Here is a 22108-nt window from a genome sequence, read left to right on the forward strand (position 1 = left end):
TACGCGGAGCTAATGGTACAGAAGCTCTCGAAATTGGCTTATTGCTGTCTGTCTGTGTGAATTGCTCATTAAAAGTATACAGTAGAAGCAGAAAAAAAATGTGGGTGCAGATCATTTATGTTGTACAATTGAAACTCAAACACATTTGATTGAATTTCTGTTTTGATCGATCCCACAAAATTGTTTAAAAAAAACCTTTGTTTGAGATCTTGCTATCGAATGAACAGTGCGCATTAGAAAAGAAAAGAAGCACAACGTTTATCCTTTTCTCTTCTCCACAGCTGAAACATCGTGTTTCTCTTTTTTACCTTTCAGCGTGGAATGATCCTTTCCTGTTCCTTCAATGCACAGCGCTGACTAAAGTATTACCTCTAGCGGTCTTGCACACTGGCAGCCTATTATGCACTCTCACATGTTTTTGTCGTTCGGATTCTGTTGGGAGATCTTGGAAAAGGCAGGAGCTGGATCTGGGAGGGAGAAGCTGCCCTGGTCGATCATCCTTCGGGGCTGGGAATTGCCCCCCTGTTCAGGATCTTTCAGAGCATTTCAGAGCACTTGACCCCAGACGAGAGCACTCAGCTCCCCTGCTCTCCGGACGCTAATTACAGCTCTTGAATATTAGCCCGACAATGGCCACTGAATGTGTCTGCCAGGCAGCAGTAGGGACAAGAGCACGACATGCCTTTCTGGGCATGTCCCACTCCTGCAGACGTGAAGAGCACTCTAGTAAGCCAGGTCAGCAAACTGCATTTCCTTTCACTGAAGGAAAGCATCATCGCTACAGATGATTGTGTTTTAGAGGCCCAAAGGTTAAAGTTGTCCGACATGTGATCCCACAGCTTTTTAAAGAGAAGAACTAGCCCTGACGAGCCACCTGGACACTGCTTTGTTAAATTTTTCAGGTGCTTCTCAGTCACCGTCTCTTGACAGTCACTGATCTCTTGCAGAGACCACACACACAGACAACCCCCCCAAACACACACACACGTCCAGTCTCTCTCCACCTCACACATCTGCTCTGGGGTGCTTGTTCAGAAAGGGAGGGGCTCTGCTATCAGGTATAAGGCTCCAGTAAAGAGAAATCAGCAAATGCTGCTGTTAAACAGTCAAGGATTTTAGAAACGCGCTGTGCACTTCGTAAACTAACCACGCTCCCTGTATCTTCACCACTTGAACTGTAAAATATTCCATACCGTTGATAATTTCACCTCCTTAAAACAACAGTTTCTAGACTAACAGTAAAATGTTTACAAAATAACCGGCAGTTTATACAGGAAGTGAGAGTCATTGTTTTGCATTGCTGTGTCCGGAGCCAAATGTCAGCTGCGTCACAATGTTGGGGGCCCGGGTTCGATTCCTGTGGAGTTCGTGTGGAGTTTGCATGTTCTCCCTTTGTTCACGTGGGGTCTCCTCCAGAGACTGCGTCTGTGGCTTGAGATGGACTAGTGTCCTGTCCAGGGTGCACCCTGCTTCTCGCCCGTTGCTTGCTGGGATAGGCTCCGGCTCCCCGGGGGACCCTGTATTGGATGAAGTGGTTTGAAACTGGACGGATGGGCTTCATGTGGCCCTCAGAAGCACTGAGTGGCTGTAGGGGGAAGGAGACCTTGCTCTTTCCCTCCACACTGGCCCTGGGGCACTCCAGTCCTTCACAGCCCCTGTCTGCAAATGGAAGAGTCCCCCAGTGTCCAGCGTTGGGCTGGTGGAACTGAAACCCACATCCACAGCCTGCCCCGAACTCCGCGTTCCACCCTTTGCCAGGACTGACAGCAGCCCCAAGAGCTAAACCTGCTGACAACGTCTGGCTGGTGTTTAGCTCTCCTCAGATTGAACTGAATCCTGCCTGTAGCCCCCGAGGCTGCGGAGACTGAAGCCCTCCCGCGGTGCGGGGTGTGAATCGGGAGGGGAAGCTGCCAAGGTGGAGATGGGAGTCGAGGAGGGAGGTGGACCTGGGCTACAGTTTTTTTTTTAATGAGGAAATGACGTCAGACTGAGTGCGAGGTGGAAGTGAATTTGTCTGCTGTCACTGCCCCCAGCCGACCTTCCGTCGTCAACTCCATTCTGGCTCTCAGGAGTCTGTATACCACATGCTGTAAATATCCTAACGACTTTGTCGCAATAGGAACAACAAGAAAATCTGTTCTTTTTTTTTTGCACGTTACGATCGGATGTTATGTAAATAAGGAAACAAGGATTACACCGTAAGAGCGCATTAAACCGCGCAAAGGTAATCAGTGTTTGCTTCACGAAAACCTAACAGATTATACACTGTTTATCCCAGAGAGCTTTTTTAGCGGTTTTAACGGTCGGTCTGATAAGTGACATTTCATAAAAAGCTTCATTGTTCGCAGTTCTTCACGAAAATCTTTAAACCTAGCTCTCCACTGCCTCCATCGCAACGCAATTCATCCTCGATGCCCTTCAGTCCCTCCGAGCACCCGTTAGATGGCAGAGACCCAGGGTGAGATGATGTTTCCAGCATAGAGGAGCCGCACGACAGCACATCTTTACGGGATGCTCTTAAATTGTTATAAACCATGACAACCACGTTATGACCATGAATAAGTGACTCACCGAATGGCTGGATGGATTTATACCTTAATAAACAGCACTGCGCTGCTTTGAAATCTGAGCCACAGAGGAGAAATGTTAGAAATGCGCTGACAAGTCACCGTTTAACACGTGTAGAGGGACAGGTTAACAGTATTTCACTGTCAACAATTTTCCGTCTGATTCTAAGAGCCGAACTTAAGAAAGTTGCTTATCAAGGAAATCGTCATTAAATTTATGCCGCAGGCGAACGGTACCCAGTCGACGGCAGTTTATCGATCTTCACAGCACGGACAACAGAATATCCCAATAGGTCAATTTTAGTTCCAATTTTACCAAATTTACCGTACATATTGTTTCGGGAAACGTCACATTTTCAGAAATAACAAAATGCACCCAAATAGCGTACTGCTGTCATGTAGTTCTTCTAGATTTATATTCATAAAAAACATGTTAGGCAAATGTATTTAATTTTACTTTCTTAACTGTAGACGGAAGTTGGGAGTGTATAAGAAGACCTGTGTGGAGACGCCGGCCTGTTGACGGGCATCTCTGCACAACAACAGATCCACTGGACTGAAACTACAGGCAGCAGCGTATGGTTTTGACCCAAAACACCATTTAATTTTAATCTGCACGTCTATCTCCATGTCCGATGTAATCCTCTTTTCCGCACCAATGAACCCCCCACTACGTCAGCCCTAGCGCGACAAAAACGTGGGTCACGCTTGGGTCCGCGTTCCCGAAAGCTGACCTCACTTCCACGCGTGTCCGCCCGGCCGGAGGAGGCGCGGAGCGGACTGATTAAACGATTCCGGCGTGAATAGAATGATACGGTTTATACCTCCGAGATAAGGCACATGAGCCTATCTGGCAGAGAATAAAATGGGCCTCCTTGTGCTGCCCCTAAGTGGCTGGCTCAGTACAAGTTTTCATAATCGGCAATAAATGTCAGCTGTCGTTATCGCCGCAGTCTTTTAAAGATCCCGTTAAGAAGAACTACAGCATTCCCCGGAGGCCAAAGCTGTGAGTAGACGAAATTAGCTCAAAAACATATTTTTAAAGCCTTCTACAGAGAGAGAGAGAGGGGAACAGCCTGAGGAACAGTGAGTCTGTCTCCCAATAATGCTCCAGCCGCCTACAGTATATGTCAATATTTTATAATATGTCTTTGTTGTAAATGTCTGTAATATGTCTATAGATTTTATTTTACTTTTATTTTTTGTTTTGTTTAATATAAATATCATTACTTTCATTTGCTTTGGCAACACTGATTGTACCCATCGGTCATGCTAATAAAGCACCTTGAACTGAAGTGAACTGAGAGAGAGAGAATAATTACCATTATATGTATATTTGCAATACTTGCCCAACTCCAGTGGCAAACTGGAATAACCTTTTGTCGGTCAACGTGATGACACGTTCAGGGATTTACATCCGCCTGGAAGAAATGTTCAAAACGGGTAAAATTCCAGCACAGTTTTAACTTAGTCCTACTTCTTCAAAATGAGCTGCACTCTTTGCTGACCTCTCTCTGGACCTCCACCCTCCAGCTGGGGTTATTCCCTGCCACCCTTGCACTGGCTCTGTTGCTTCCAGTCCAACATGCTTCAGGGCTGAAAGCAAGGAGCCCACTTAATTGTTTTATTAGATCACTTAAGATGGTCAGTCTCATACAGAAGAGCTCTGCTAGAACACAGACCAGCAGGAGGATGGGGCTCCTGAGGAACAGGTCTGGGAACCCCAGTGTTAGATCAGGGGTTCCCAATGCTGGTGCTGGGATCCCACACCTGCTGGTCTGTGTTCCACCTGACAGAACAAGCAAGTTATTCATTGAACCCTTTACTTTTATTATTATTGCAACAGTTTTAATTCATCTCAGCTGTTCAACTGTTCTCAGCTCCTAAATATGTATGAGGTTGCCTTTTTGACTACTGCGTTAATTTCGTGACCTAAGATCTCCAGCATCTGAGCAGAAAAAAAAAAAACGAATTGCAAAGCTTGCAGCTGAGCCACCTGTACAGAGTACAGAGTACAGAGGATAGCTGTAATGAAACCACGCAGCTGTGGGGCGCCACCAGGAACAGGACTGGGGCCTCCTGGCCTGGAAAGCCTGCAGACACACCTGCCTCTTCTTTACGCCTGAAGAAGGCCCCACAGCCGAAACGTTGTGTTTCTTTTCTTCTCTTTTTTTCGGCATGCAATTCCTTAGGCATCTGAGTTTTGAGTTCAGTCCAGAAGCCAATCTAGCATCAACGAAGGGATTCCTGCACCTTATTTAAATGCAATCTATTCTTAGTTTTAGAAGCTGCAGAGGTTAGTCTCTAAACCTTCTTGCCTGTTCTGTTTGGAGCCTTGCTTAATGTTATGACAGTGTGTACAAAGGCAGACATGTGTAGCTTTCGAGATATGTGCTCTGGCAATAGAGCATGGCTGTATAGGATACTGTTTGGACTGGCAGATCCTGCAGTCACATGAGGCGCAGTCTTGTGACCCAGTAACAGCCTGATGATATTTTCCAAGATACAGAGGCCACTGTATGAACCGCGGTCAGCTTCAGCAGAGCACACAGGCCTCCAGACAACACTTTGTTCATAATTACACGCATAAACACTGCTTTTCAACAGGCCTCCCAAAATGGATAAAAAGACTGCCGGATTATTGATCCTGACAAGGAGAAAAGAGCCTCAGGTTTCAGGGTAAAATCCATCTGAGGAGCTCAGAGAGCACTGAGCCTGTTCTTGTTAAGAGACTCATGCTTACAGTGTTCAAGGTAGTTTGTATTTGGACTGACATTTTCAGTGTTAACTCACAGGTTATGCCCAAACTCAAGTGCTTTACACCAGAGCATGTGTATGTGTTATTAAGAGGAAAAAAGTGAAATTAAGAACAGATACAGTTAACACTGATGAAAGGCATTTCTTTGGACAATGACCCATGGGTGACTGGAGCTACGTACCTAGCCAGGTTGTCAGGGGCAAAACCTTCTTCTCTCCCATCATCCATCATCAGGAACCTGCTTAGTTCTGTTGAGGATCACAGGTGGAAACTCTCCCACAGAAGAAACCCTCACTGGGATGGGATACTCACATGCACACAGGGAAACAGGGAAGGCACCAATTCACCCTTCCAGTGTATCTTAGACAGGTGGGAGAAGAAAAAAAAAGAACATTTGGAGAAACATGAGGAACATGCAAACTCCACACAGAATGTGCTGCAGTGTAGAATCGAACCCAGGACCTCAGAGCTGCGGGGTGGCAGCACCAAATGCCCTACCACCAAGCTGCTCCTTTTCTCTTTCCTACTGTTTCTTGTGTTTTTATTTATGAAGCTAAAAGTGTAGAAATTTCCCACCAGTTTCATGGCATATAAGGCACTGATAGGCAAAGCCTGTCCCCTTATCACCTTGTGACCACTGAGCTTGCAATGGGCGGAACTTGATAAGCACTGAACTGGTGGGCAGCTTTGGGAACTGAACAGGCTAAAGAAGTACGTCGCTGTAGTTCTGCGTTAACAAACTTCTGAACATTTTGCACCTTGCAGCTACAATACTGGGGGGGCACACCCTTGCCTTGTGCATGATCAAGCAGGTTCTGCTTCCACACAGTCACTGACCACTTCAAAAAAGAAAGACTTTTAACAATGCATGTCTGTTACCATGAAACTACTGCAGGAGACACCCTGCTCCTTTTCCAGCACTGTGCTATTTATAAACACATTTCTCAGCTCTGATGCTATTAAAAGAAAAGAAAAACAATAAATTGAGAAGAAGACCCATTAATATCACAAAGCCACTGATTGAAAGCACTTCCTGTCAGAGGGGAAGAATACTGGGATTTCCTTCCCAAATCCCAGTACAGAGGGTCATCTCCATGGTAGCTGTGCTCAGGATGCTGTGGAAGAGGGTCTAAGGTCAGAAAGGAGGAGGCTTGGAGCTGGAGCTTCTGCACGAGCTGTCATTGACTTAATCAGGCCTCAGTTGAGCTCATGATGGGCTCAGTTCCATCTTATTAGTTATTACCTGCTGCTCAGAACCGTGCACATTTCAAGGTACTGATGAAGGTTATTGGAAAGTCAAATCTTCAACTGTGTAAGAACTGCTTCATTTAGAAAAAAATCACTACCTGTCCTTTTTGGTATGGGTATTGGTGACTGTCCAAACGAAAGAGCCACTTTTAAAGAAATGCCTTTTCTGTTTCTATTTACTATACAGCTATGCATTGACTGGGATTTTTGTCGGGACAAAAGGACTATTCATTTTACCTTGCCTTATTTCTTCTCTGCCTAGTCCTGTAAACCCAGATTTCTTGTAAGATAGAAGCACAACTGCTGATAATCATATGATATGATAATTGTGAATATGTATGATCATAAAAAATCATAATCGCCATCTCACGCATCAGCTCTTTTTTTACACAGAGCCACAGACAAAATCATGGAGCATGCAGACACTTGGCAGATTCAGTTTAACAAATGGTAAGTGCCAAGTGCTCAACTCTTGTAGCAGGAGCACAAACTTTACAAATCATGTAGGTCATTGTGAACTGCAGGAAGCTACACACAAAAGAGATCTGGATGTTTATGTAGATTCTTTAATGTAAGCATCAAGACAATGTAGGGAAGGAAAAAAAACTTTTTTGAGAATACTTGGGTGCAGAGCAAAGAGTGTTAACTTTTTAATCCAGTGCTTTACAAAGCACAAACCTCACCTAGACTGTTATATTGGATTTTGCTGGGTCACCATATCACAACAAAAATAGTGTGGCCTTAGAAGAGCTTGAAAAAGAGCAGTTGGAATAATTACTGGTCTCAGGGGACTGTCGATAGTGGACAGGTTAAGGGATCCTCGGGTGGATACACATGGTTACTGTAGGGAAGTACAATACTCTGCAGTCAAACAAGTGCACATGGTCACAAGTGGGAAAACAGTAAATGCTTCTTTACACAAAGAGTTATGGGTGTTTGGAAAAAGCTTCTCTGTCAGGTGATTGAGGTCTGGACTATCAACACTTTTAATTAGATGACATTTTAGTTTCATTTAGCTACAAAACCTAAACACAATCCACTATTTCTACAGCACTGTTTGACCAATTTCTCAGTGTTAAACAGACATGTCAAATTCCAAAAGGACAGCACCACTAATATTGTTATTAGCAATTATATTAGCAAGTGATGATTACATCTGAGACTAACAATGCCATAGCTATTCCAGTTCCATCTACAGCTCCTTATCTGCCGAATGGTAGGCCAGGTAATTGACACCTTCAAGTATCCATCTGACTAATCTGCAAACACCTGTCTATACATAGGGCCCACAACTGTGGTTTATAAAATCAGCAAGAGAAGAAACAGTGCAAGTCACAAGGCAGATGCTTTTAACTGGGAGCCAGTGAGATAGTTCCTTTTCTGCTGTCTAGCACTTTACTTCAGTGTAATTTCAAAAGGCTAGAATCTTGGCGCGAGACCTGTAAGAACACAGCCAAAAGTTTACAGGAAATTAAAGAAGGAAGATCACACAGGAGTTCATAACAGGAGGCGCTTGTAGCCCATCTTTGTGTTTGGAGGTTACAAGCTGATTATCTCGGGGAGATTCTAGAGAATCAACATCCACAGGAGGGCTGGGTAAATGTGTCCTGTTCCCTCTCCTGCACAAACACACACACATGCACACACTTAGCTGCCGTTTGTGTTGCCTTGGACCATGGTTCCTGGAGGAGGAGAAGGAACTGTGGGAATTAATCTTGTCAATTCCCTTTTTTCAGGGTTGCAAAGCCCCGAGTCGAAGGAGACTCGCAGCTGGAGCTGATCTGGAACACTGGCCGTGGAGGTGGGGATCTGGAAACCTGGGGGTGGAGGGGATGGGGGGTTCACCTGATAATCCGGTGCTTGTTCAGCCATGCCGCCCTCCCAGTCGAGCAAAAACATCAGTCCATGTGGCGGTATGGGATTCAGACCTGATTTTGTGAGCAAGGCAGTTACCTTTCCTCTGCAGCTTCCCTGTGTGCCACTCGCTTTCTGGGGGCTGGGGTTGACAGCTCTGGTCTCTCTTCCCTGGTTGTGCTGTGCTTGATCTAGCCTTTCATGTGGCCTATCACCAAGAGCCAGCTCAGATGTGGGATTGTGATGATTAATGACACCCAGGAAACAACAAGGGCAGTGTTTCACTTGTTTATGCTGGATTCGTTCTGTATTGTTTTATTGTTGTTGTTTTTTTCTGAGGCAAGAATGCTGGGAAACGGCCACAGTGTCTTCTGATGTGCTCTCGGGGCAGTAGAGTTCTGAGAAAGAAATATGAAAAAATTAACAGAAACGTACCTTGGTTATATTGGACCTTTGGCAGCTAATCTGCTCTGTCCCATTTTCTTTTCCCTGTCCTCTGTAAGGGCTCTGATGGGAGTGTCTCTATTGACCAGATACAGGCACTGGGATTTTGCTGCAGTGGCCCATCCTATACTGGATGCGTAAGATAGGTGAGTAGCTCTCAGGAAGCTCAGAGTTGGAGAGAGACACACAGGATGTCTGTGAAGTTTGATATGATGCTGCTCCAACCCGTTCGACATTGCTGTATTGCTTTGTGGGCCTCATTTATGCCCCACCATCTCCTGAATGCAGTTTATTTAGTTTTCCTATAATTTTTGCATTCATGTTCCTTTAAACAAATCTCTGTGTTTTCCAGGCAGCGGCCAGCCTGGGCCAATGCTACCGAGAAGGCAAAGACACATGGCCCCATGGACCTGGTGAACCTGGTAAAGAGTGGGCTCTACTGTTGGGTCTGGAAGCCTAACAAAGAGGCTAAAGAGCAGCCTGATGTTTGTACGAGGAGGAACGGGCACGAGGGTGCACCCTCTGGCACACGGCTTGTCTCTTCCGGGGCGCCTGACTTGAGCTTTTGATACAGTTCTCTGTGAAAGCTCTGCCTTAACAGATGGTAAATGTTAGAACATCCCACAGGCATGTGACCACCTTGCATTCCCCCTTCCCTGCTCGGAAAGTGCGGCTCAGAGCCTCTCCGCTTCAACAGCTGGCCTTTGTGCTGCATCAGACCTTGGCAAGCTGAATGAGAGCTGTCAGTCAACACTGAGGGCATCTGCAGTGCCAGGAAATCAGCAGTAAAGCGCAAAATCCCTACTGCTACATCACACAACCCCCTTCCAACAAGGCTTGGGCTTCCAAGTTTGCGGACAGCACAGAGTACCTTTCACCCCCTCTCGTATTGGGAAACGCATTTAGCAGTGAGGCCTGACGGCCAGGGCGGTAACGACTGTATAGTGCAGGGGTCGGCAAACCAAATCCGGCCCCCTGCACTTCTCTGAGTGGCCCGCAGCTCCCTCGAACTAGTTATCGAGTATCACAGCTTCTAGCAGCAGCTGGGAAACCCTTCACGGACGGGGAGTTTATTCAGCAGTGTATGCAAGAGGACACGGAGGAGATGTGCCCGGAGAAACGCCACCTAGTCCAGTCGGTGAGTTTATCGGCTAGAGGATTTCACTCAGATGGCCCAGCAAGGTGAGTAAAAAAAAATGTTTAGTGGCCCTTGCTCTAAAAAGTTTGCCGATTCCTGGTATAGGGTGTCCCTCGTGTGGTGTCCCCCCCGATTGTCTGCGTCTGACCCACCATCCAGCTTCTCTTTCAGTGGGAATTGAAAGTCGTAGGCCGGGACACGATCCACAAAGCTGGCCTCTTCTTTCAGGATGAAAGAATGCTGGAGTCCAAAAAGGTGTTTCAACCCCAAGACAAATTTGAGAACACATGACCTGATAAACCGAGCTAAGAAGCCAGGCATGGGGAATTTCACACTAGCACACAAACGCCTGCCTACTGGGAGCCCGTCTTCTTGACGCACACCCTCCATACATGCACACAAACACCACATACACACACAAGGGCATAGGCTGGCACACATGCACACACACATGGGCATAGGCTGGCACACATGCACACACACATGGGCATAGGCTGGCACACATGCACACACACATGGGCATAGGCTGGCACACATGCACACAAACACCACGCACACACACACGGGCATAGGCTGACACACATGCACACACACATGGGCATAGGCTGGCACACATGCACACACACACACATGGGCATAGGCTGACACGCACACACACACACACATGGGCATAGGCTGGCACACGCCAGGCGTTCCAGCCATCTCGATCCCGGGTGGCAGTGGCTGTCTTTGCCGGGACTTGTCCAGCCCGATGTTTGCGAAAGCGAAGCAGACGAATGGCGGTGGAGACAGAGACAGAGACTGGCAGGCTTTCTTTACAGCTCACTGGTTGTGGTAAGAGGGCTCAAACAGCTGGGAAACAAGCCATGAGCTTCTCCCGAAATGACCCTGCTGACAGGACAGGCTCTGGTCCTCTCAGCGCACACTGAACTCCAAGCCTCTTTGCCGGTGTCTCGACCAGCCCTGCCCCTGCAGCTCTTCAATACCCTTGACGTGTCCTGTAAGAGGCATGAGATGTTTCTTTTTTACAACGGAAAAGTAGTGCTGTAATTTCCGTCACGGGATCGATAAAGTATCTATCCTAAACTGTAAAATAAAAAAGACCCTTCTGAGAACCTGGAGTCCTGAATCCCTGTTCTACAAGATGTCTTTTATTTTTATTTTATAAGGTCAGGTATATAAATTTGTTCTTCCATGGCTGTGCGGCACTGGAGACGTGCTCTGGGCCTCACACCGAGGGAGCCACGGGACTTGTGCCATCTCTCCAATCTGCCCAAATCCCGGCTGTGGTGGTTGTAAAACTGGAATTCCCACAGGAGCAGTGAGTTTCCTTCAGTTTGGTTTTGGTTTTCGATGAAGACTCTCAATTCAAAGGCTTTTTTTGGTGGTTGGATTGGAAAGTGACACCGAAGCAAGAAGCGTAGTGTCTCAGGACAAGGGAAAGGGAGACCTCCGGAAAGACGAGTGCAGGCAGAGCTATGTTTTAAAACGAGCATGTGCAGTTCCAGTGAGCCAGTCGAACTGCTACCGAGGAATTGATTTCCCTGCCAATATTGCTTCTGCTGATTGACTTTAAACGTTAATTCTATCTGTCTTCTCCAGTGGCCAAGCGTGGCCAAGATTCTCATGTAATTACTATATCACACTTTGAGTTTATATTGCACTTGTCATGCTCCCCAAGGGCTTTGCAAGTAGGAGGGCTCTCACTTTATCTAGCCCTGGAGGGCTGCGGGCTGTGGTGGTGTCATTTTCCAAGCAAACCAAATCAGTCAAAACAGAAGGAAAGTGAGAAAGTGGAGCCTGGAATTGAGCCAGGACACTGGGGTGAGAAATCAGAAACACTTCAGGTCAGGGGTTACAGACACTGTTTCTATATGCTTTCTAGATTGAACTTGTTAATAAAGCAACATAAATATGGATAGTAGTTCATGCTGAAAAGAAAAGAAAGGAAACACAACATTTCGTCTGTGGAGCCTTCTTTGGGTGTGAGAGACGGCAAAGATTAAATAGCACAGGAGAACAAAAGCTGGAAAAGTGGAGGAGGAAGGAGAGAGGAGAGGCAGAGAGGCCAATCAGGAAGTTCAAAGTGGAGAGATTTATATAAATAAATAAATACTGATATGCTCAAAACTAGGATATACAATTAAAAGCAAATAATTTAATTAAATTGATGTGATGGTAGAATTATTTAACGCACTCATTCCGAATATTGTGTACAGTTTCAGTCACCATGTTATAGAAAAGGTCACAGGTCTGGTGTCTATCCAGAGAAGAGCAATCGGACACTTTCCAGGACTTAACAGAATCTCCTATGCTGGAACTGAATCTTTTTAGTGTTGAACAGAGAAGACTATAAGAGGACCTAATACCTAAAGTATTCAGGATCCTCAAAGCCATTAACCCATCAGACATCTCCAGAATCAACAGTGAAACACAAACCAGAGGACTCAAGTGCAAACTGCAGGTAAGTGGATTTAAAACCAAGAATAGGAGCCTCTTCTTTACTCAGGTTGTTGTGAAAGAATGGAACCAGCTGCCCAGCCATGTTGTTGATGCTGATAACCTGGCTTCTTTCAAGAACAACCGGATGGGATCATTACTATCAAATGGGCTAAACGGGCTGAATGGCCTTGTCTGGTTTATAACTGTTCTTATACAGCAATAACTACAACTTCGACTGTGGATTAACTGCATGTTTATAACAAACCTGTAGCCTGAGTCACACCCTTAAACCTGTCTGTTTTTGACAGAAGGTAGACTGTTCCATGTTCAGTGCTTTTCTAAATTTATGAACATCTGGTTTATATGAACATTATAAAGTATAATTTTGAGCTCCCTAACTTGTTTCTGAGAAAGCCAGCTCTTTCAAAGAGTTTCTTTGAGTCTTTAACAACCACGAGCAGTCTGGATGTTGTCATTACCTGTTGTCAGACTCCATGGAAAACGGAAGTGCTGGTTGGCACACTACAGCAGGCACGGCTGCAAATAACTACAGAGGGGAGTTGCACCTCAAACCCATCATCCACTAGTCACAACAAAAAGCTGCTGAGAGACTTTGGGTGTTGATCAACCTTCACCAGGCAAGTCAGTTAGGAAGGAAGTTAGTCAGTGAGATGATGTCTAAGCTGTTTTTTCCCTGCAATTTTGCTTTTGCAGTGTAATGGCTTTCAGAAATAAAATCACTACATTCCTTCCCCTGGCCTCTCTTGACATATATGGCGCCCTCTACTGCTCAGATTTATGGTGCTGGGTGGAAGACATTGGAGGTTTAGAGTGCTACTGACTGATGACTGGGTCAGTCCAGTGCTGCAGAGTGATTTCATTTCGAGGGTCTTGTGAGGGGGTGAAGTGAATCTTCTTTTGTTCTTTTCTTGCTTTGTTTAATTCTGCAACATGCTAATTTATGAGCAACAAATCTGTAAAAGTGTTCAACACATGGCAGCAGTTATGTTATGACAGTTTGGTTGGCCCTGGAACAAATGAGATCATTATGCATGAATGGGAAATTAAGGAATTGGTTCACGCTGTACATACAGTCATGTCCTCTGAATTATCTTGGACACCTTCCAGTTATAAAGCAGCCTTTATATACTGCGTTGACCAAAAACACATGCAATATACTAGATAATGTTTACAGTTATTAACGACTGCTTTATTTAAATTCTTATGTCTTCATGATGTATTGTAGATTTTGTTGTCTGTCTGTAAACACTACATAAAAGTAATTGATCTTGGAAGATCGTGCAGTCAGCTGGCTGTGGTATGCATTTATTACCTAGCTGCAGATCCCTCACAGTATTTTAACTGAGGCTCCTGTCCTGATGCCAGTTTTGGCCATATGGGCTTGTTTATCAGTGTCCTGCTCCTCAGTGCCTCCAATGAAGAGTTGGGTTTCAACAGTGGAAGAGAGGGCTACCTCCATTCCTCGCCCATCCTCCACTGAACTGAGATTAATGCTAAGATGCTCAGATGGAACAATCACCATCCAGACCTCACTTCAAAGTGCTGCCTGTAAATCACAGACTGCTTCCCTTTCTTGGGTCATCTCTTTTGTCCAAGACTGGCTATTTTATGTACCATTCATAAATTCATTAGCTCATGGTCGTGAATCCTGTCTCACTTCTCATCTTGACATGTTTATGGCATGATTTTATGTAGCTCTCATATGGGTCAGTGCATGAAGTCTGCAGAAAGCCTCCTTTTAAAGGCACACAGCGAAGGATTTGGGAGTTGGATGTCCAGAATATTGACCAGATCACGTTCAGTGCACGTTTTTTTCCCCGCTCTCAGATGTCCAGAAACATTTTAGATTAAATTTGCTGCTAACATTGACTTCAGAGCCAAAAAAGCTCACTCCATCTGATACTTTTATACTTTCATATCTCAAAAAATGTGGGACCTGAGCTTGGAAGCTGCTTTCAAAGTACCTTCATTAACCTGTACAGTAGGTCATACTGTGAAATTTGCGTACACCCTGCATACCTACACGCCTGAGGAAGACTCTGGGTTCTGTGGCATAGCCTGGGCACAGAATTGAACCCCAAGAAGAGTAAGACAGGACACAGCCCAGAGGTCCTTAGAGGTCCTGGGCACACATTCACTAAGCTCTGGAGCCAAGCAGCTGTGACCCCTCAGTGTGAAATCAGTTCTCACAAACTTGTCACTACCAAGCTAGAAAAGAAAAGAACACTTGAGGTTACTCTAGTGATGATTTCACTCTTCCTATCCTAGTGAGCTCCACGCAGTTAAAGAAACGAAAACTTCCAGAAAATAAGAGCACCAGGAAAAATGCAAGATCCGTTGTGATCATCTGCTAGCAAGCATCATTGATCCACAGATCTCTTCCTGTTCTTATCAGAAGGATCCCAGCAAATGAGTTTGTACGACATGGATGAGTGGTTTGCTCCGGATAAAACAGAATCCTTTAGATCTGTGCCAGGCTTTTGTTTCTCACTTTCAGTTAGACAGGGAAATGTGGGAACAAGGAGTAAAGATGACAAAGGTAATGCCATAGAGGTGGCGGATTAGGAGGCACATTTGAGGCAGCTGTAACAATTCGTCCCAAAAGAGAGAAGAGCAGCCGTGCGGAAAGCTCGATTTCAACGTGAGCAAATTTACAGGAGACCTTGTCTGCTGGGAATGAACAAATCAGTCGTAAAAGCAGAATGTGCAGCACATGGTAAGTCACCAAAGTTGTCTCCTTGGATTTATGTGAGCAATGTTGCAGGTCTACAAGATGAGACGCTTTTAGGAATGCAAGGAAAACTTTGTTACATAAAGGCCCCCTTTCACAGATTCTCTTATCTGCTCCTGTCTTGTCATGCCACACGCAGGCTATATATAAACCTACGTTAAAAATAGTTGGCATTTCAATTGATTTAGGGAAAGATTCAAAGTGGATAAAAGCTTCCCAGAAGTAGGGCCGCCTGGTCTCATTCTCTCCCCAGCCTGCGTCACAGAGAGCCTTTGAAGGAACTGGGAATACACATGGATAGAAGATAAAAGGATGATTGGCAGCAGGGAAGGTGGCCCAGTGAGAATTTAACCCGCACCAGCCCAGTGAGTCCTGCTGGAGCAGCGGGCTGGACCTGGGCTGGTGTCAGACGCTTCCTGGAAAAAACATTCTGGCACCCTCTGCTGTTAGTATCTGAACGCACTGAGAAAAGGCAAACTGTCCACATGGTGTAAAAGCAGAGCATATCTTAGTCTTAAAAAAAAAACTTGCCATGTTAGTGAATCTGCATGTCATGAAGCAGAGACAGATGGCTGCTGATTGACGTTCAAGTTCTTTTGAAGCCGCTGGGAACAGAAAATGACGCCCACACCACAACCAAAGAATGTCAATAACCCTGTTAAGAGTGCAGCTACTGCAGTTTCACCATGATGAAACCGAACATCACTCATTCCCCGTTTACCCTCCTGGCTGCTGGTACTAGTACATCCATCCATCTTCTAACCACTTTATCCAGTACATGGTCACAGGGGAGCTGGACTTTATCCCAATGCACACCAGGTGCAAAGCAGGATACACCCTGAATGGGACGCAAGTGCATCACAGGGGAGACACGGTCAGCTGCTGCTGTACCTCTTCTTAAAATGAGCTTAACGGCTCTGTTTGGAGTTAACATAACTAAAATGGATATGCTTTGGCTTTATGGACTCGGGCTGGTTTTCGCAGCCCCCCCACGTACTACCCACCTTGTTGCTGTCTTGCAAAGAAACACTCTGTGTTCATCTGTGACAGGAGGCAGCCGAAGACTGATGTTGAGACAGCTGTTCGCAGGCAGAGCAGTGTGATCTGATCAGCCTGCATCCCCCCAGGGAAGAGGCCCTCTTGTCCAAATATGGGGCCTCAAGCAGTAGGGTGAACCCCTGGGTTCCCCCAGGGCCCTGCTACAGAGCCTGAACTCCCAAAGCAGTGAAGGACGGCGAAGGCTGTAGGCCGATCACACAGCGCGACCACATTGAGAGCAAATAAGGAAAACATTCGTATGGTTAAGCAGCTGAGGCTATCCTTGGTCCTCATTCATTGCCAGTTTTATCAGTTTACATGGAACAAAATTAAGCTTTTCTTCAGCTTACCAAGTGATTTGAGTTGACAGCATTGGTCCTGGAAGGCTGTAGGGTTTTCATGTGAGATATTGCTATAATACTTCAATAAACACATGCCCTGCTTGAAGTGGTAAATGGTTTTGTTTTCAGTAACTCATGATTCTGAGACCTGTTGAACCAGGGCTGTTGCTGTGGTACACAGTTGTCTTCCGGATTGCAGATATAACACTCCAAATGTGCAATTTTAACATCATCTCCCTGCTCTTGTAACAATGGCAAATTTGTTTTCCTTATTAAGAAAGTGTAGCTGACATAGTTTATGACTTGTGCTCCAGTGCATTATGGCAGAAATCTTCATTTAATGTGTGCTGCACCCTGCTATAACAGGAACTAACTCTCCAGATCAGACTGTGAGAAGTCGATTTTCACTCCAGCCCAGAACACACACCATGCCCTAGTTCATTGCTTCACAGTGACAGCACCAGTACCAGTAACTGCATCAGAAAAGCACCAGTTTCGTGGAGCAGGAAGAACCAGGACTTACCAAAGCTGGGCCCAGAGCTTTCATTATTTTGTCTTGGAAGAAACAGTGCATTTTCATTAGGTCCTTCCTCATCCATCAATGTTTTTTAAGTATTTTAGTGGGTGTTTAAAAGGGACAAATTACTCCCTCTCTCTCTCACACAAGATTTAGAGATGACATTTAACTTGCAAAGCATGACTGGACCACCAGGGGAATCCAGAACAGCCTGAGAACCGTAATGCACACATAGGGGAGCATGCAAACTCCACACAGAGGGTGTGCCTGCCTCTTATCCTGAGGATATTTCCCTGTGAATACATCACTTCCTTCTACAAAACAACAAGCACCAAAACCCAGAGTCAAGCTTCAACTACCTTAATAAAATACTGCTAAATTCTGTTTTTTTGTCCAGATGATTTAACAGATTTAATTATATCCTTTAGAAAGAAAGAACCAAAAGGGAAACTCCAGAAAACTGTGGACGCCATGAGATCAGGTCTTATTTCATAATAAGCCTTCACGGTGTCCATCTATAGTTATTATTTCAAAGCTACAATTTTAGGTCATTGGAGACTCAGAAATTATTTCATTCGCTTTAGTTTTTAAGTCATTAGCATGATGATATTGTTCCTGTATTTTTCCCACATTTATTACTTTCTTATGAAAGCAAAAACTGGCACAGGGATCCTTTTCCCTGGTGCCTGTGACATAGTTGTTTACTCCCTTTGAGATCGCATTTTTCTACCAATTTAGCTACTTTCTCCCTATGCCAAGTCTACCAAACTTCAGCCATACACGATTTCTAGAGAGCTTTAAATCGCTTGCATGACAAACGGAAAACAACCTAATGGGAAGGAGTAGGGTCTCAGCTTTTACATTGAATGAGACAAAACACAAAAAGCATTAAAACCCCATGATCAGTTTACCTGATGCTGTTTATATGAAGCAGCTTACATGAAATACAACTACCAGGTTTTTGAACATATAAGCTTTGCTATTCCCTTATAAAGTACAGTATATGCTGCATTCTGCAGAAAGTACCGAGCTAAAGGAGGTGCTTCTAATGGGAATTCAAATCCACATCCCTCTGCCCAGATGTCTGGCCCCCTAGCCACTGCCCCACATTGACACCCATTGCTCCCAGTCCTGTTCTTACATGGTTGTGTTTTGTAAAGGCAGCAGGGTAGGCACAGAAATGAACTCAAGCATGACCCGGTGATCAGTAACCTCAGCGTCCTCAGGGCAGGAGCTACAACAAAGATTGGGCAATAAGGGTCATCAGTGAGGAGACAGTAGATTTACGAAGGACATATATCACATTAGTGGAACTCACATATTCCTCCTCCGTATTAAGAGAGAAGCTCTGTGTTTTGGCAGGAGATCGTCTGATACTGAGCTTTCTCTCTCTCCTGCACAACATGGCCCCCTGTTGCTCCCGTAGAAGAAGCGGGAAAGTGGAAAATACATTTGCCAGGACACCTGGGGTCAAGAGCTTCCTAGTTCATCAACAAGACCCTCCAAGACCTTTATCGGAACGACGGGAAGGCTGGATTTTTTAAAAGCCCCTAAGGAAGACACTCAGACACACACAAAAGCTAACCAGTAACTCAAAAGAACTCAGTGCAGAGGTCAGTAGTTCATTTTGACCAATTTTTCCCCAAGGCTACAAACTACCGATCAACCTATCTGGGATACTGTGACTTGTTTGTTTCTATCAATGCGATGCACATTTGTAATATGCTGAGCAGCAGGTCTGCACTTTCTGCTTCACAGTGCTCTGAACAAACAGTCCAAAATCAAACCAAAATAGCCTTGCTTTGGCTGTTATATTGCTTCAGAACAACTCGGGAAAGTCATAGCAAAAGCCTCCTTCAACAGTCTGTCTTTTGGGTTCTTAAATCTTCAGCCAAAGCCACATAATGTATTAACATGGCTTAGCTGACGGAAAATACATTTGTGAAGACGTCCACAAAAGGCTGATAAAGATCATGACTGCTTTTGGTGACCACAGCTTTTAATGTTTTAGTTTTCACAGAGCAAAGTCTGTTTCCAGTTAATCACATAGCTGTTGTATCCAACAAATCCATCTTAAAAAGAAAAACCTGAAAATTAATTCCTCGTTAATCATGTTCTCAATGCCAAGTGCTGCAGAAAACAAAAAAAAGGGGGTTAGAACATATTTAATGAGATTAATATGTCATTCTGCTTTGCTCCAGTTCAAAAGAATGTACTTTTTATATTTCTTGGTTATCGAAAGGTATGTATTTGTATAATTGGCACTCAAAGCTCAGCAGGAAATGCTCATTGTCAAACAGATTTATTTAATTTTGCTAGGTCATTATTATAACACGCAAGGTTTTTGAGCTTCATGCACCAAGAAAGCATTAGGCAGTGTGATGGAACCATCACATCATCCATCATTTTACAGCAAGAATTGTGTCTTATCCGAGCAGGCAGGGTGGAACCAGGCATTTTAAAATCATGCTGACTTACACATTTTAGACAATCAGAATCTGTTATTCTGTGGTTTAAGTGTTGTCATCTTGGCCACCACTTACAAAAAAACATACTGCACTAGGCCATTAATGAGCACCCAGGTGCATTCCTGGGTCTGTAATGCTCAACATACCTTTCTTATGTTTATTTACAGACAGATAAAGAATACAAATTACAGCCTTTAATCTGATTCATTAGTACAGAATTGGTGCTTTGTGAAAAGGACTAGTGCACAAGAGGAATGTATGGATCATGGATTAATTTCAGTAGACTGTTTAGGCTAGACTCGGTGGTAGACAAAGGTAAGACAGTTGCTCAACTAAATAACTTTTTCACCCATGTCCAATCACCAGGGCCTCATCTTTTAAGAGGCATCGTAAATAGTGTTCTGTTCCAGCTGAACTTTCACTAACCCTGCTTGCCCTGTTGCCGTGAAAGCGATAATAAAAGTTAACTCCATATCCATAAAAAACACAGTCAATCTAGTTCAATCAAGCTAATTGATTCTTTGTAGTTTAAGAACCCCCATTGCCCCCAGGACAATTCAGAAGCCAGTAAAGGATAGGCAAAAAAAATGTTCTGATGCTCTTTAAATCTGAAGGCTACTGTGGTGAAGAAGGTTTCTACAGTTTTCACCTCAACACTAACCAATGTGAACCTCTTTAGTGTTGTTACCTCTACACGTTCAGAGTGCTGGGAATCAACCAGTCCACATAATCAAAAATATTGGTGTCGTGGAAATCTTGGGACATTTGAGTCCAAGCTATGAGGTAAAGAAGACAGAGGCAGGGAAAGAAAAGCTCACTCTCGCTGGTTAGCATATGGGAGACCACAATTCTGGCTGCTGTTTCCACTCGAGTTTAGGCACTGGCCTAAAACACTGCCAGGCACCATCTTTCTTACAATGACTGCCAAACAATGCTGAAGAAAAACAAAAAAAAACACCACAATGAACCACAAAAGAACCACAATGTGATCAGAAATGTTCTTTTTAGCCTTACTTGTTTGGTAACTACTAAATGAAGCAGAGCAGTCTTCTTATCCATTACTGTTCTTATGTTCTAAGAAGAACAGGGGGCGATCAAAGCCAGCAGGATGTCTTGATCTCTTTAAATCAGCTCCCAGCTACTATCCTCTGCCAATGAACCCAATACTTAGTTCTGCTGAGACCTTACAAGCTAGTCAGGTGAGCTAGGATTCAGATCGCTGGACTGTGGACCTCAGTAACTGTACATGGACAACTCTGAAAGTGGCTGGGGCTTGACAACTGGGGGCTTGGCACTCAACAGAACAGATCCCAGCTACAGACTCAAACTCTTGACCGAGTCTCAGTCACAATTCCTGACTACAAGGCCATTGAACCAGCACTCCCATGTTTCACACCGAACACCCTGCAAAATCCAGTTCATACAGGAGTAGAGGCCACACATTTTTGGGACATGATGACTGTGAGACCTGACCAAACCTGGGGCATCCCTCCCCCCACAACCACAGACACATAGAACTGGTATTTGAAAGGAAACAAAACAAAACATTTCCACCGCACAAACCAAATGACAATCACAAGGCACACTCTTTCTGTTTATGAAGGATACATTTGAATCGCGTGACAAATTCACAGGAAGAGAAGACAAAACTAAAGCCATTCACCCCACACCAATAGGCAGAGAGCATGGAAAATTATGGCCTGAAAAAAAAAACTTCCAATGTACTTTACTAAAATACGCAGCTCCATTCGTATCAGTCTCAGCCACCTTTATCCCACCAAATATCGGAGTGAAAAGAATATGGAGGCTCTGCCTTTTCATTGCTTTCCTTCCACAGATTGTGGCAAAAGTCTTAAAGAAGAGATGTGAACTTAAACTGGCTACAGCAGGACGGCCCAGTGTCGGGAGTGGAGACATGAAATCCATGGACTGGCTTTCTAGGTCTTTTAAAGACCCATGCTCTGCAGAGCACCAGTAATTCCCGCTCCAGATAAACCAGGAAGGACTGAAATTGGGGACTTCAGAGACGAGTTGAAAGGGAAACCAGTAAAAATGTGGGCCCTCCCAGTGTTTTCAATGCATTTACACATTAACTGCAAGATTGGCTTTGTGAAGCTCTACCAGTAATCTGCCCCGTGGAGAAGTAACGTCTGAAGTTACCAGTCACTTCCTACCCATTGCAAAAGTGTTCTCTTCTCTTTTGAGGCTGAGGTCCAAAACTTCCATTTTGGGTAACTATAAAACTGGCCATATTATAGTTTTTGTAACCCACATAAAACTGTTCTAGATGTTACTATGTCCCTGCCTGCTTCAGGACAGCAACCCAACAAAAGCTTGAAGCCACTGCTGTGTCTAAATACGAGTGGGGAAAAAAACTACAACAGTGTAGTGGTTGCAATGCTTTCCTACCAAAAATTGAACCTGTGGTTTTCAGCTGCATTTCTGGGAGAAAAAAAATTAAAAGCATATACTGTGGTTAGCACATGAATGCAAAAGAGGAAATTCCCTTTGAGCTCCTCATGCTTTTACAAGGACAGCCCT

General features: G+C 44.6%; 1 long non-coding RNA gene across 2 annotated transcripts; it reads left to right on the plus strand.

The window, feature by feature from the left end:
• Positions 1-1803: 1803 nt before the first annotated feature.
• LOC107077886 (uncharacterized) lies at positions 1804-11096 on the plus strand. Of its 2 annotated transcripts, none has more exons than XR_011190270.1 (6): positions 1804-2458; positions 3039-3653; positions 6967-7023; positions 8310-8374; positions 8931-9017; positions 9224-11096. It is a non-coding gene; the product is annotated as an uncharacterized lncRNA (long non-coding RNA). The 2 variants fall into 2 exon arrangements; XR_011190271.1 differs by having other exon boundaries at positions 1804-2224.
• Positions 11097-22108: the final 11012 nt, after the last annotated feature.

The sequence above is a fragment of the Lepisosteus oculatus genome, chromosome 8 (assembly GCF_040954835.1).
Source record: "Lepisosteus oculatus isolate fLepOcu1 chromosome 8, fLepOcu1.hap2, whole genome shotgun sequence".
Taxonomy (NCBI): Eukaryota; Metazoa; Chordata; class Actinopteri; order Semionotiformes; family Lepisosteidae; genus Lepisosteus; species Lepisosteus oculatus.